This window comes from Macaca mulatta, chromosome 3 (genome assembly GCF_049350105.2).
Source record: "Macaca mulatta isolate MMU2019108-1 chromosome 3, T2T-MMU8v2.0, whole genome shotgun sequence".
NCBI lineage: Eukaryota > Metazoa > Chordata > Mammalia > Primates > Cercopithecidae > Macaca > Macaca mulatta.
In genome coordinates this window covers 41,147,947-41,161,803 of record NC_133408.1, presented here as the reverse complement: position 1 = coordinate 41,161,803, position 13,857 = coordinate 41,147,947, and the positions used below count along the sequence as shown (strand labels likewise).

The 13,857-nt window shown below is 49.9% G+C and overlaps 1 pseudogene; it reads right to left on the bottom strand.

The window, feature by feature from the left end:
• Positions 1 to 2,902: 2,902 nt before the first annotated feature.
• Positions 2,903 to 3,838, bottom strand: LOC100430579 (uncharacterized; annotated as a pseudogene).
• Positions 3,839 to 13,857: the final 10,019 nt, after the last annotated feature.

Below are 13,857 nucleotides of genomic sequence, written 5' to 3'. Positions count from 1 at the left end.
TATTTTTAGTAGAGATGGGGTTTCACCATGTTGGCCAGGCTGGTCTGGAACTCCTGAGCCACTGCATCCAGTCAAGAGGGAGATTTGAAATCAATAAGTAGAATTGTGATGAATGTCGGAAAGAAGAATGTGTGTGATGGGGAGGGGACCTAAGTTATTGTCTCATATTTTAACACTTTCATAGGCAATAACTAAAAACTTAGAAGCTTAAAGTAACAAACACCTTTAAGCCAATTTTGGCAAGCTAGGAGTTGAGCACATTTTAGCAGGTCCTGTGCTTGGGATCTCATGCTAAGCAGCTGGGCTGCATCCTCATCTGAGGCTCCACCAGGGCAGAATACATTTCCAGGTCCGCCGAGGTTATTGGCAGAATTCATTTGCTTGGACCCGCTTGGCAAGGGCCCAGCTTTTTCCTTCCTTGCCTACGGGGCTCCTACAAAGGTCCTTTCTCAGCAGAGCATCTCCCTCCTGGAGCGCCTGCAGGCGGAACCTTTCTCTCTAGTGTGCGAAGGTGATGCACTGTGACAGTGACATCCCATTGCTTTTGGCAGGCTCTATGGGTTAGAAGCCAGTCACCGGTTTTGCTCGTACCCAAGGTCAGGAAGACTATGCAAGGGCATAGGTCATTGGGGGGTCAGTAACTTTAGGGTGTGGCTGCCACCACTGAACTCGGTGAGACTTTAAGGGCTGGTAGGAGCTGGCCAGGTACAGGGGTGAGGGTGTGTCAGGCAGGGGTGAGGGTGTGTCAGGCAAGGGTGAGGGCATGGAGGGGGATGCAGAGGCCTGCACCCTGGAATGTCCTTTCACTCCCTGAGGTTTTGTTCTCCTTATCCCTGAGTACATCCCAGAACACGGTGGGGCCCTAGCAGGGGAGAGGTAGGGAAGCCTGTGTTGTTCATCTGGGGACCTTGTTAGGCAAATCAGATTAGGGGCCAGGCTTTCAGTGGTGGGTGTGAGCGTGGGAGTGATGAGTGTGCAGGTGTGTGTGGGAAGAGCGATGGGGATGGGGTCAGCCCCAGCCACCATGAAGACCTTAACCGTGCATCCACCCATCCCAGCAGCGTCCCTGAGTGAATGCCTTCAGGGTGCAGGTCCTGTTTTACACATGGAAGTGAATCAGAGTGGGACACTCCCTTGCCTTAGAGAGGTCACACTTCTTCTCCTTCTTCTTCTTCTTCTTTTTTTTTTTTTAAATTTGTGACAGATTCTCACTCTGTTGCCCAGGCTGGAGTGCAGTGGTGTGACCTTGGCTCACTGCAACCTCTGCCTCCCAGGTTCAAGCAATTTTCCTGCCTCAGCCTCCTGGGTAGGGGAGCTGGGATGATAGGCACGCATTACCATGCCTGGCTAATTGTTGTATTTTAGTTCCCATATTGGCCAGGCTGGTCCCAGTCTCCTGGCCTCAAGCGATCTGCCTGCCACAGTCTCCCAAAGTGCTGTGACTACAGGTGTAAGCCACCACATCGGGCGAGAGGTCACACTTCATGTCACGTGGGAGGCAGCCACTCAGACAGCACCCCAGCTGGCGCTGGGAGTGAGGGGTGCTCAGCGTCCTAGGAAGGCAGAGGGCTGCATGAGAGGTTCGGGGAGGAAGGACTGGAGGAGGATTTGAGATTTTCACCTGAGCAGCTGGGTGGATGGAGGGGCTGTTTACAGAGAATCACAAGAATGTGGATGAGCAGGTTAGGGCATTAAGAAACCACTCTGTTTTGGCCGCGGACAATTTGAGATGTTTCCCTGTGTCCAGCTGGGGCTTTGGGAAAGGTCAGGGCTGGGCATCTGACTGGGATGGATGTCTCTGGCAGGCAGCAGAGCATGTGGATGGTTTGTGAAGCCCGGAAGGGCATGACATTTCCTGTGGCAGTGCCCACTGCAAATGGAAGGGCATTTGGCCTGAGTCCAGACATATACAAGTTGGGCAGAGAAGGGGGTGGGTCCTCGGAACCCACCGAGGAGCAGCTATGGAAGTACAGGGAAACCAATGTGTGGGGGCACATGAAACAGGAAGCTCAAATAAGATGAGGAAAGACGTTTTAAAGACGATCAGGGCTGGAGACAGTGGTTCATGCCTGTAATCCCAACACTTTGGGAGGCTGAGATGAGAGGATAGCTTGAGGCCAGAAGGTTGAGACCAGCCTGAGCAATATAGGGAGACCCTATTTCTATAAATAAATAAACACCATTGGTACTTGGCATTTCAGGCGGGGAACAGCAAACACATGAAAGCTATGAGGCAGGAAAGGGAAGTGATTAGTGCTTGCTCCTGGTTCCTTTATCAGACCTTAAAGAGATGCAGAGACATTTCAGATACTCCTTGGCCGAGCTCCTTCAGGGAAGGCCTAAGTTCGCTTCTACTTCCCATCTATTAATTTTTTTTTTTTTTTGAGACAGAGTCTTACTCTGTCGCCCAGGCCAGAGCGCATGCAGTTGGCACCATCTCAGCTCACTGCAACCTCCAGCTCCCGGGTTCAAACGATTATCTTGCCTTAGTCTTCCCGGTAGCTGGGACAACGGGTACGCTCCACCACGATCGGCTAAGTTTTTGTATTTTTAGCAGAGATGGGGTTTCATCTTGTTGGTCAGGCTGGTTTCGAACTCCTGGCCTCAAGTGATCCACCTGCCTCGGCCCCACAAAGTGCTGGATTACAGTGCTGGGATTACAGGCCCTACTTCACTCCTAACGCCCAGCATACCTGCTTCCAACTGTTTGCTGAATGACAAGGTGAACGAGTGAATGGGACTACATGACTTCGGGCAGCAGGCAATCCTATTCCTTGGACCTCAGTTTCACTTTTTGTAAAGCAAGCCTTTCTCTCGCTCTCTGCCCTAAAAGCCTGAGTTCTGGGCTTGAGATGAGCGCGTCCTGTAGAGCAGACTCCAGATGGACGTTGAGCTGGGTCTTCTAGGAGGCCAGGATCCTACCAGCTCTTGGGTCCGGTCCTCCCGCGGGACCCTGCACGCCCAGTCCCAGCGCCGCCCCGCCCAACCTCCATTTGTTCCCCCAGGCCCCGACCTCTCCACACGGCTCGCTCCCCATTGACCGGGGGGCGGGCCCTTGGCGCCCGGCTCCGCTGGGGACGGGGCGGCGGGAGGCGGGCGGGGCCGTGTGCACCGGCACGGTGTGTGTCCCGGCCGCAGCCCCGCGCCAGCTGCAGCTCCTTGATCCGAGCCGGATCCTGAGCGGGGAACACCGGCTGAAGCGGCGGCGGCCGCCCCGCCCCGGGGCTCCATTGTTGAGGCTGCCGCGGCTCTGTCGGCTGCTCAGCTGCGCTCCAGTCGGCCCAGGCGCCGCGGCGAGGAGCGAGCGCTGCCAGGCGGCGGCCTGAGGTGAGACGGCGCGACGGGCAACGGGGTCTCCAGAGCGAGCGGGGTCTCTGCCCCGGGCGTGGCAGCTCCGAGCTGGGCTCCTCAGGGTCCGAGGTCGGGATCCGGGGTCCTTGCTCCTGGACTTTGTCTCGGCCTCGGGTGGCACCGGGGGCTTCGCGCCTGCTACCATACCGCATGGGCCTGCGCGGGGATCCTGGTCGCCCTGCGGGTGGCGGCAGGTCCCCACTGCTCCCCGGCTCCCCGCGTCTGCCGCGGAGTGCACTGCATGGACCCGGGCGCTGGCTTCTGCCCGGTCCTCCGAGGCGTGGCTGGTCCCCACGTGCGGTAGAGGGGGCCCTGCGAGGACCCACTCGTGGGGCGGGGTCCGGGTCACCGCGAGTGGGAGACTCCGCCGCCCTCCCCGACCTCCCTCGCAGCGAGACTGCTTCGCTAGACTCACCGAGGGGACTGCGCGGACCCTCGGACGAGGGAGTCCGTGACTCTGGGTGGGGGCTCTTTCCCGGCCCCGCATGACGGCTTCCTGAGTGTTTTGTCACCTATATAGGTGGCTTCGTGGACCCGCGCGCGTGGGTCCTGGCCGCCCTGCTAGTGGGGCTGTGCGCTGCCCCGTGGCTCCTCTGGGTCGACTCCGCCTGGGACGCGCGTGTAGTGGGGGTCCGTGCGCGAGGGTCGCGGTTGGTGGGGGCGCGCTGCCCCCGCCCCATGGTTTATCCTCTCACTTGCCCGGCGGGAGGAAGCGAGAGGCGCGGGCCCGGAGCTGTCGCACAGCGGCCGCACGGACCTCTGCCCTGGCCGGCGGGTCCAGGGGGGCGAGGGGCTATCACTGCGCGTCCCACCGCCGCACTTCCTGCTCTGGCCCCGGGCTGGGTTCTGATTGGAGGGAGCAGGGCGCTTCTGCCTGGCGTTTCTTGATTTCTTCCGTTAGTAATGGGAAGAAAAAAAAAATCTGGAAAGGTAGATTGAACTTTGTAACTCTCGGCGCTTGGAGAGTGGAAGAAACTCTCCCAAAAATTTGGCGGGCTGGAAAATGCGTTTCAAGCAGGAGCATCCACACCCACGGAATGAAGCCAAGGCAGTTACAGTTAGAAGTCAGATTTATGAGGGGAGAGCAAGGGTGAGGTCTGTGGGTGGGGAGACTCCGACCTCAGCTTGATGAGAAGACCTGATGCTGCCCCTCAGACGCGTATTTCTCAGCCACCAGAGAAAGTGGAATCACTCCTTAGTGAATGCTTTCATCAAACTTTTGAAAAACCTGTAATGTCCCAGGAAGGAAAATCGAACTGGACAGTTTTCCCCTTTTAAGACTGTTAAACGTCCCGGAGACAAACAGCAGAAGACTCAAGGAGTCCAAATACTCAACCTGAAGTTCTTTCTGAACAAGAGATGGTGTATAAGTAACAGGCATACGAGACAAAACTGAACTAATCACCGCAGCTGATGCTCCTAGCCCTGTAGCGTGTCATGCAGGCCCTTTTGCCTTCTCTGCCCTCCGCTGTCCCAGACCCCAAAGCTACAGCGCACCTCCAGTCATCAGTTCCTGCCGACCCATTGTTATGAACTCTGTTTCGGTGGCTCCTTTCTCTCTGAAGTTTTGCTTGTTCTCCTGAAGTCCTGGTCTTTAAGAGCTTATGATCTGCAGGGACAGATTAACTTTGGGCAGTACATAGTTAACTGTAGCACAGCTTGAAAAATGCTCTGATAGAGGTGGGCAGGCAGTTTGTACATGCGGGTAAATGCGAGGTCCTTTTTCAAAACCATGAATCCAAGTATTCATACTATTTTAAATCTGCAATTCTTTGACTGTCCGGAGGGTTTTTAGATTAATTTTTTTTCTATTACTTCCTAATGTTTGTTTCATGGTTCAGAGTAATTGATTAAAACTTTCCAGGTCGGCCAGGCGCGGTGGCTCATGCCTGTAATCCGAGGACTTTGGGAGGTCTAGGCAGGCTGATCACTTGAGGTCAGGAGTTCGAGAGCAACCTGGCCAACATGATGAAACCCTATCTCTACTAAAAATCCAAAAATTGATTCGGCGTGGTGGTGGGTGCCTGTAATCGCAGCTACTCAGGAGGCTGAGGCAGGAGAATAGCTTGAACCCAGGAGGCGGAGGTTGCAGTGAGTGAAATGGCTCCACTGCACTCCAGCCTGGGCCATAGAGTGAGACTTCCTCTCAAAACAAAAACAATGTACTGGGTCTACCTTCGGCTCTGGAATTTTCCTGGAAGGCCTTCTCTTCTGGGGTTCATTTTTCTCACTTTTGAGGATCGTAAAGTACATAATTTCCAAGAATTTTTGCCCTACACCTTTAATTCTTCCAAGCAAATATAGCAGAGAAAAATTCTCTTCCCAGCAGTGGTGTAAGGAAGTCTCTCACAGAAGGGAACACATGGGTATGGAGAAGACAGAGGATATACACACACACACACACACACACACACACACACACACACACACACATATATATAATGTATTTTTTTTTTTTTTTTTTTTTTTTTGGAGACGGAGTTTTGCTCTGTTGCCCAGGCTGGAGTGCAGTGGCAGGATCTAGGCTCACTGCAAGCTCCACCTCCTGGGTTCACTCCATTCTCCAACTCAGCCTCCCAAGCAGCTGGGACTATAGGCGCCTGCCACCACGCCTGGCTAATTTTTTGTATTTTTAGTGGAAACAGGATTTCTCTGTGCTAGCCAGGATGGTCTCCATCTCCTGACTTCGTGATCTGCCCGCCTCGGCCTTCCAGAGTGCTGGGGATTACAGGTGTGAGCCACTGCACCTGGCTGACAGAGGATACATTTTTGAGCTCTGCATTTCAGAGTTCTTTTCTCTAGCCCTGGCCTGGGTCCCAAACAGGGAACTTAATTCACTCTATCACTGAAGTATACTCTTGCTTTGATGCCATTGATATGTTGTCCTAGAGATTTGCTATGGCTGCTAGGAGTGTTTCATAGTTAAGAACTGATGCAACCTCTCTTTTGTCAGTTGATGAGTCTATAAACCATGTTATTTCCTTTAGTATTATCTGCCTGGAACTGGAAGGCCAGAGATGAAGTTTTCTTAGATTGTAAGTCTCAGTCTTTGCTATCTACCTTCCTCTGTCTCCCATGTCACCTGCTGTTCCCCCCCCCCCCCGTTTTTCATTTTAATGTTTTTATTGGATAGGTGTCTATTATTGCAGGCGACTTCAAAACATTGTTGGATATTGACAGGATGTAAGTATGAATAATATGTAAAAGATAACTTCTTCTAGTTCTTTTGAGCAGAAGATTTGGTTTCGATATGTGGCCCTATTAAAGCTTTTGTTAAGTCCAAGTGCTTTCTGAACTTCAATTCCCTTACCTGTAGAATGGAGTTAGTTGTTAGTAATACCTGTTCTGCCTAACTCAGGAGATTGTTTTGAGGAAAAATGAAATCATGAATGTAATGGAATTTTGTAAATTTTAAATGAAATATTGTATTACCTAAGATTTTTTTTTAAATGCCATATTAAGAATGGAATGAATCTGGGTTTTCCTTTGAAATCCCAAATGTTTAATGTACAGAGAAGTTTTAATGTGTCTGTTGGGGAGCTTCATTACGATTGTTTTCTATCTTTAATTGGCCAGTATTTTTTATATTTTAGCATTTTGGGGGAATATCAAAATTTGTGTTTCAGTTATCATTAATATTTTACAAAGTTATTGAATGCACATGATTTAGTCTTTAACAATCTCTTCAATTATTTACATTCGCATGTAAAAAATGCAGTAATGAATGTCCATGTAAATAACATTCCCATGCCTTAATGAAGCGTAATTTCTTGACACAGCAGTTTCTAAGTGCCCTGTGTTGAGGTCGGGAAAGCTAAAGGGCAGTCAGAGGTCAAGGTCAGCAAAGCACCACTTTTGACATTTGAAATTCAGCAGCAGGTATCACAGTGAACCCCATTCCAGCATCCAGGAAGTTTCTCTACCCTGTCTCTCCTCCAGCCACGTCAGAATCTGTGTCTGCAGTGTTGGTCCTGCTTTCCTGTCTCTCCTCTGCCTTTACTTTCTCTTCAGCAACTTCTACCGAGTGCCTCTGGTGTCCCAGACAGTGGCAGTGGGAGGACAAAGGCTAATGAACCCGGCCCTGGTCCTCAAAGAATTGATGTTTTCTGTGCAGACATTAAGTTACACTGTCATATATAGTGTTGACAAACATTGATACAGATTTCCTGTGAAGTGCAGAAGCACCATCCTAGAAGCAGCGATGCAGAGGCAGCACTGGTGACTCACACATGGAGAGCTGGAGTTCTTGGTCTAGTGGGATAAACTGACCTGGACATCATTTCAGTGCAGCGGAGTGAGTGCTGGGATGGGCTCTCTCAGGGCATCTGGGGCTGGGTTTGTCTGGTGTTCAGTCTCCTGCCTGGTACTTAGAGTTTATCAGTAAGATGAGCATTGTGAGGTTTCTAAGTGAAAGGAAAGGCAATCACTTACCTGAAACCTGAAATTTGTAGGTGTTCTGGGCCATTTATAATTCACTGAATCTGTTTTGTCAGAACAAGTCTATCATCTATTGTTTTGGATGGAGTGTGGCCAGCCCTGCCTTGCGATGTAAGGAAATCAGGAAACGCTTGTCAGGTGTCAACACGGTGCCAGACACTCTTCTAGTGGTTTCCACATAAATCACTGTATTCATTTCTGTTGCTGCTTTACCACATTTCCATAAATTTAATGGCTTAAAACAATTGAAATTGTATCATCTCACAGTTCTGTGGGGCAGAAGTCTGACGTGGGTGTCACTGGACAAAAATCACCGTGTGGGCTGGGCTGCATTCCTCACTGGAGAATTGTTTCCAAGCGCTTTTGGCCGAATATAGTTCCTTGTGGTTGCAGGACTGAGGTGTCTGTTCCCTTGCTGGTCATCTGTTGGGGGCTGCCCTCAGCTCCTGAGGCCTCTATCTGGTCTTTGCACGTGGTCCCATCAGCTCAGGACTAGCTAGGCCAGGGACCTGGTCAGGCTCTCCAGTTCCCCTGTGTGCATTTCTGTTCTTCCACTCAGAGAAAGTTCTATGCCCTACTTTAAAATTTTTTTTGAGATGGAGTCTCGCACTGTTACCCAGGCTGCAGTGCAGTGGCATGATCTCAGCTCACTGCAACCTCTACCTCCCAGGTTCAAGTGATTCTCCTGCTTCAGCCTCCTGAGTAGCTGGGACTACAGGTGCCCGCCACGATGCCCGACTAATTTTTGTATTTTTAGTAGAGATGGGGTTTCACCATTTTAGCCAGGATGGTCTCCATCTCTTGATCTCGTGATCCGCCTGCCTTAGCCTCCCAAAGTGTGGAGATTACAGGCGTGAGCCACCATGCCTGGCCAGTTCTATGCTCTTAGAGGCTCATGGGATTAGACTGGACCTCCCTGGGTAGCCCAGGATACTCCTCCTAAGGCCTGTGGCAAAGCCCTTTTGCTGCGTGACATAGTCACAGGTCTCGGGGGTTGGAATCTCCCACCACAGTTACTGATCCACTTACTACAGCAGCCTGGGAAGTGCTTTTCATTGCCTCTGGTTAACAGATACCAATTTTTTTTTCTTTTTTGCAAATTGGCAGGAACATGAAGATCCCTTTTTTTTTTTTTTTTTTTTTTTTGAGACCTAGTCTCATTCTCTTGCCCAGGCTGCAGGGCAGTGGTGCAATCTTGGCTCACCACAACTTCCACTTCCCGGGTTCAAGCAGTTCTCCTGCCTCAGCCTCCTGAGTAGCTGGGACTACAGGCACATGCCACCAAGCCTGGCTAATTTTTGTATTTTTACTACAGACGGGGTTTCAGTATGTTGACCAGGCTTGTCACAAACTCCTGACCTCATGATCCGCCTGCCTTGGCCTCCCAAAGTGCTGGGATTACAGGTGTGAGCCACCACACCCAGCAATGAAGATCCTTCTTAAATGAAAAAACCGTTCCTCTGACTTGATGTGAGGCTGTTGGTGAGATTGATAGCAGTGGAGACAGGTCCACAAGAAACGGAGCTAAACTTTGTGTTTTGGAGTATTTTGATGGCCTGCCCTGATTATGTAAGTTTTGCTAAGAAGTCATTAGAGTCATTCTTCTACTGGAAGAAACACCCATATGGGGAATTTGGGACCTTGCCTTTTCAAGTTTTACAGAAAGGACTCTTCATGGGCAAAAGTACATGATTCCAGATCTATTTCTAGAATGGAAACAGCTGCATCAACCCAACAGCGACTCACATTCCTGAGTTTGAGAGAATCTGATTTTTTCAAGGCTGAAGCCAAAAGCACAATAAACAATGTTTGCACCTTTATTCATAGTTAGGAATTAGGTGCATCCCGTGGTCAAGAAAACAACTGAAGGTGGTCACCAAGTAGTTTAAAACCACGCAGGACCTCATTTTATCATGTGGGTGTTTTTGATTTTTTAAATGAAGTTTTCATTTTCCTGTGCAATAAATGACAAGCTCTGACTTGAAATACATTTCCTTTAATAAACCAGAATCTAGGGCCGGGCGCGGTGGCTACGCCTGTAATCCCAGACTTTGGGAGGCCGAGGAGGGCAGATCACGAGGTCAGGAGATTGAGACCATCCTGGCTATGGTGAAACCCTGCCTCTACTAAAAACACAAAAAATTAGCCAGGCATGGTGGCGGGCACCTGTAATCCCAGCTACTCGGGAGGCTGAGGCAGGAGAATGTCATGAACCCGGGAGGCGGAGCTTGCAGTGAGCCGAGATCACGTCACTGCACTCCAGCCTGGACGACAAAGCGAGACTCTATCTTAAAAAAAAAAAAAAAAGAAAAGAAAAAGAAAAAAAAAAAGAAACCAGAATCTATAATCCTAAGGTTTTTAACCTGGCTTTCAGAAATTTATGAAGTCCCCAAAATCCTGTGCAACAATTTTGTGTATATGCATCCATGTGTGTTTATGGGGAGACGATTTATAGCTCTCCATACATTTTCAAAGTGGTTGGATTCCAAAAAATTTTAGAATACGCCACTTGGGCCTGGTGTGGTGGCTCACACCTGTAATCCCAGCACTTAGGGAGGCTGAGGCAGTAGGATCCACTGAGATCAGCAGTTTAAGACCACCAACATAGCGAGACCTCCACCTCTACCAAAAAAAAAAAAAAAAAAAAAAAAAAAAAATGCTGGGCGTGGTGGTGCACACCTGTGGTTCTAGCTGCTCAGGAGGTTGATCACCTGATCCCAATAATTTGAGGCTGTAGTAAGTTAGAATTGTACCACAGCACTCCAGCCTGGGCAACAGAGCAAGACCCTCTCTCCAAAAAAAACCCAAAAAACCGTATCACTTAATATACTATTGTTGTTGGTCAAGTATCAGATTTTGTTTAAAAATTAAATACTCTTTTTTTTTTTTTTGAGATGGAGTCTCGCTCTGTCACCCAGGCTGGAGTGCAGTGGCATGGTCTCAGATCACTGCAAGCTCTGCCTCCTGAGTTCACACCATTCTCCTGCCAGAACCTCCTGAGTAGCTGGGACTACAGGTGCCCGCCACCACGCCTGGATAATATTTGTATTTTTAGTAGAGATGGGGTTTCACCGTGTTAGCCAGGATGGTCTCGATCTCCTGACCTCGTGATACGCCCACCTTGGCTTCCCAAAGTGCTGGGATTACAGGTAAATATTCATTTTTAGCAAAGTTGTACAGGCATGCAGCTCTAAGAGTCAGAAATTAACAAGGCTTAGAACAAAACCCAGCAATCCCCTACCTTACCCTTCTCCACCCTGATCCCTGCTCCTTGGAGGTTACTGTGTTTATGTTTTAGCTGGTTCTTCTAGATTGTGTGGAAGACAGGGAGATGTCCTACTGTGGAAGACAAGGATTCAGGTTGCTTACCCTCTCCCCTCCTCCTGTTGCCCACGTTTTTCTCCCCCATCCTCTCAGTATAATTATTGTGATAGTGAGGTCAGGCATGGTGGCTCATGACTTATCCCAGGTTTTTGGGAGGCCGAGGCAGGCAGATCACTTGAGGCCAGGAGTTGAAGGCCAGCCTGGCCAACACAGTGAAACCCCGTCTCTACTAAAAAATACAAAAATTAGTTGTAGTGTCACACACCTGTAGTCCCAGCTACTCAGGAGGGTGAGACACAAGAATTGCTTGAACTTGGGAGGTGGAGGTTGCAGTGAGCTGAGATCGCACCATAAGCTGAGATCGCACCACGGCACTCCAAATTGGGCAACAGAGGTAGACTCTGTCTCAGAAAAAAAGTATTGTGATAGTGGGATACATAGTACAATATTGTGGGGTTTCAATACCTGACACAAGAGCTTCTCAGACTTTTGGAATCTCTGAGGTGATAGGAGTGTCTTTTGTATGATAATGAGATGACAGGTGGCTTCAGGCCCCTGGACAGGTTCAGGATTAGGGCTGGTTGCCAGAAAGATGAGTCATGAGTAAAGAGTTGGACATATCAGCACCACCCCTATCTCTGGGAGGGGAGACGAGATAGGCTGGAGATTGAGCTAGTCACGGGTGGCCAATGACTTCATCATGTCTATGTTATGGAAACTCCACAAAACCCTCTAAATATTGGGTTTGGAGAGCTTCTGGTTTGGTGAACTCATTTGGTGCTGGGGAGGTGGCACTTCCAGGGACGGCATGGGAGCCCCGACCTCTCTGCCCCGTGGTGTGCCCTGTGCATCTCTTGCATTTGGCTGTTCCTGTGTTCTTTTCTTTGTAATAAACCAGTAAGAGTAAGTAAGTGCCAAGCACTTTGCGTCTGTCACCTCTCTTACTTTTTCAGCAACACTGTGTGGCGGATAATGTCCTCATTCTGCCGGTGACAAAATGAGATTGATGCATTGAGTAACTTGCTCAACGTCACCTAATAAGTGGAATTCAAGCTCTGACTCTGAAGCCTGTGCTTTTAACCAGCATGCTGCATACCCGGCCTCTTTATTTGTTACAATTTTTGGTGTCTCTAGGGCCTGACACCAAGTTGGTCGTTGTGGCCTAGAGCTGTTATAAGGGAGCTTTTAGCAGCCCTGCTGAGAACAGAGCCAGCACCTCCGGATTGGCAGGGCAGGGGCTGTTCCTGCTGGGAGCTGCAGGCCACTCCCTGTGGCCCTTGGCTGATCTTGCTCATCCACTCCCTCCCTCATTCAGTAGGTCCTGAGTGTCTCCTCTATGCGGAGGAGAAGGAGGCAGCCTTCCAGCCCAGGTGGGACCTGCAGGTACACACAGGGAGAGGCAGCTGTGCACTGAGCTGGCTGTCGGCTGGGACAGTGTGGCTCCAGAGGTGGCGATAGAATGTTCTGGGACTGCAGAGGGAGCACGTGCTTGTGAAAGGGAGGAAGGGGCAGGCACCGCAGAGGAGGTGTACTTGAGTTGGACTTTGAGGGAGGAGTTGGATTTCCACAGTGGAACCGAGCAGCTGAGGCTTTCTCAGCAGCTGAAGATTACAGCCAGCCAGCCTCAAATGTTCAGCTTTTCCTGAATTCTCTTCTTTACAACACTGCAGTAAGTTTTCAACAGAGATGAAGCAGTCACCTCCATGTCATTAATGTTCTGCAAATCCTGTGTGTAGTTTTCGATGCTTAGGAGATGGGGGCAGCCTGGGCCATAAGAGAAGAGCCTGTGTGTCCACCTGTTGGTACATCAGTCAGGTGTGGCACAGGGCAGTGATCACTGCCTGCCCCTGAGGAACTCAGTTGTACTTTTATGTGGAGAAGACAAAGAAAGATGTTGTACAGGGAGCAGGAGACATTTCACCTGCAAAGCAAGGCACAAAATACATAGTCTGTGCCCTGCATGAGAAACCGAGCAGAACTGTGTGCTGATTCCCACCCCTGCCTCCCCTCCTGAGAGCGAACCGTCCATTGTACTATGGCGGAAGGCATTTCTGAAGCCTCTGCAATCGGAGTGATCTGTTACTTGCCCATTGAACCTTAGGGGCAGCAACCAGGTGGTGTGGCTGAAACACAAGCCTTGGCCAGACCTGGTTGGGCTAGTTGGTTCTGCCACTGATTGTGAATTACAAAACCTTGGAGAAGTCATTATCTTTCTCTGTGCCTCTCATGTAAGATGGGGAACACTGAGGCCATTGCAGAAAATCAGATAGGTGGAGCGAGTATGAAGTGCTTTGTGTGTGTGTGTCATATGGTGAATGAAATGGCACTGATTGACATTATTGATATTAATAACAGGTTTAATTCAGGAACAAAACTGGTAAAGTAGGCCAGGTGCCGCGACTCACACCTGTAATCCCAGCACTTTGGGAGGCCGAGGCGGGCGGATCATGAGGTCAGGAGTTTGAGACCAGCCTGGCCAATATGGTGAAACCCCATCTTTACTAAGAATACAAAAATTAGCTAGGTGTGGTGGCACACCTGTAGTCCCAGCTACTTGGGAGGTTGAAGCAGGAGAATCATTTGAAGCCGGGAGGCAGAGGTTGCAGTGAGCCGAGATGGCATCACTGCACTCCAGCCTGGGTGACAGAGTGAAATTCCGTCTTGAAAAAAAAAAAAAAAAAAAAAAAAAAAACCTGGTAAAGTGTTTTACCCAGCCTAGGTACATGTGGTAGAGCTGAATGAAAG